Source organism: Parasteatoda tepidariorum, chromosome 9, assembly GCF_043381705.1.
Source record: "Parasteatoda tepidariorum isolate YZ-2023 chromosome 9, CAS_Ptep_4.0, whole genome shotgun sequence".
Lineage (NCBI taxonomy): Eukaryota > Metazoa > Arthropoda > Arachnida > Araneae > Theridiidae > Parasteatoda > Parasteatoda tepidariorum.
Window position 1 is genome coordinate 65,308,650 of NC_092212.1, and position 2,364 is coordinate 65,311,013.

Sequence of the window (2,364 nt, forward strand, 5' to 3'; positions counted from 1 at the left end):
AACATAAAATATTTATTTCTTCTCTTCCAGATCAATGTAACGGATACTTTTTTTATTTCATTACTAATTCAGACTTATATATTCACTGTCGCCTTTAATCGGAAACAAAAATCTATTTATAACTTTTTATTCTAATTTTCCAACGGCTAAATGTTTCGTTTGCATGGTTGTAATAATTCTCATAAATTTGTTGGCGACTCGTAATCGCCAAGGTATTATTTTAAACCCAATATTTATTGCTGGTTGGCTTTGTTTTGGCTATGCTATATTATGATAATTCGCCAATTTTGGATCTCCTTCCCATGCTTCTCCTGTGTCCGATCGGAACAAATTACACGTACTTTTTAATTTGGCTTTTGTTTAGGCAGGTCGTGGGGCTTTGTCTCCCATGGCCTGTCCTTATTAATAATATTATGCAAAATTGATTCAACTGAAATTCGTATGGATAATATGTTTATTTTGTATCTCGAGCTCTGCAAATATGTTTCCATAAATAAAAGCTTTTTATTAATTCTAATCCGTCTCAACTACTGTTTTCATCACCCTTCTGTTTTCATGTATTCTTCAACTGGCCCACTATACCAATACAAACTTCCACCCACACCTTAATATTCCACCATCTCTCAACATATAAATGGCACCCTTGGCTTTCCTTCACCATACGTAAGGTTACAAGGAATGTACGACAGTGTGCTTTTTTACCTCAAATCTATGCTGGTATAAAACGTAAGAACGCATAGTTTTGCGTGTCCTTTTCATCTTGATGTGATCCCGATAAGCTGTTCCGGAATTGTCCGGAGTCTTGTCCACTCCCCCTCCTTTGCAGGAGTGGGGACGTGAACTGTTAGCAATACCAGCCTACATTTAAATAAACCTGTTTAGAACGTTTGATGGCTTAAGACTGCAATTATTTTAAGCTAAATACAACACTGATAACAGGGTTGTAGCCCTGTTATTACATATATATATATATATATATATATAAAACTGGAAAACAAAATAATGAAAGTCTCGCCATCAGCTCACTCCATCCTCAAAAATAAGTGCTTTGTAACATTGTAATAATATATCCAAAGCAAAATGCATCAATACAGTTGTGATCGGAGCACACAATAAAATTGGAACGAAAATGGAATATATTAAGCAAAAAATTTAGGAAATAAGGTATATTAAACAAAAAATAGAAAATAAAATTTAGAAAAAAACTGAATAAAATATAAAATGTAATGCATTAAGCGAGTAATGATTTCAAATGAACTTACACATTCCATAATCTTTCAAGAATGATTTAAAATATTTTCGTATTAATTTTGCTAGATTACAAAATATGAAATTAGAAGCATAAATACAGAGTTTTTTTACGGCGTGTTCTTACTACTGCACTGAAGCGCGTTTGATTAATTAGTTGCTTTGGATTGGCCCGAAAATGGTTGTGCGCAAGGTAATAATATTATATTGGATAATTTAAAATTTATAATTATTACGATTGATATTTAATTATTCAATTTTAATGATTTTATAAAATTAACATTTTAGAAAAAAAATAATTATTTGCCTTGTTTGCATAGATTTCAATAAAGAAATCAATTTACATAAAATAAAAATATAAATCTCTGCAACCAGGAAGCTTTTAGTAAATTTATTAATAATAACACACAACTAACGCAATTATTGTATACAGAACGTAAATACAGTAGTTGGGCATCCATTGATATTTTATCAAATTTTAATAGAATTTGTCTATTTCCTTTTTGAATTAATAAACATTTCTACAGATTTTTTTAATTCTATTCATTTGTTTAAAAATGGTATTTAAAGAAATGTCTTTAAAAACATTAGATTTCCAAGTAATAAGTCTATTCATATTGAAAGTAAAAATCATTTATTTTATCGTAGAAATCAGCGAACCAGATATTTTTTTCTTTCAACACCTAAAAATTAATATTATCATAACGATTACGAAACCAAATTAAATCCTCGAGGTAAATAATATTTAGATAAATTTCTTGAATATTAAAGATAATTAAATCCTCTCTATATATAAAAACAAATTTAATATGAAGAGTATAATTTTCTTCCCAATAGTATAAAAACAAGCCATCAGACAGATGAAAAATCAGGCAGATTAGACCCTTGATCCTTTTATTGTTTTGCTTTCCGGCTTATAATTTTTTCTTCAAATTTTTTTTTTTTAAATATTTTTAAAAATAATTTAATTTAATAATTTTTCTATTTTTCTCTTCATTATTTTTATTACATTATTTTCCATGTTTTCTCATTATTTATATCATATTTTATGAGTTCTATATACTTGCATCTTATGCGCAGTAAATAAAACTTATTATTTTTCACTATATATATATA

At 28.1% G+C, this 2,364-nt stretch overlaps 2 protein-coding genes across 2 annotated transcripts in view; one reads left to right on the top strand and one right to left on the bottom strand.

Moving 5' to 3' along the window:
* The window catches only part of LOC122272038 (uncharacterized), a 201,163-nt gene that overhangs the window by 50,801 nt on the left and 147,998 nt on the right, over window positions 1-2,364 (bottom strand). The gene's annotated exons all lie outside the window — the stretch shown is intronic.
* LOC107440576 (uncharacterized) overlaps window positions 1-2,364 on the top strand; it is a 15,005-nt gene that overhangs the window by 12,019 nt on the left and 622 nt on the right. The window lies entirely within an intron of this gene.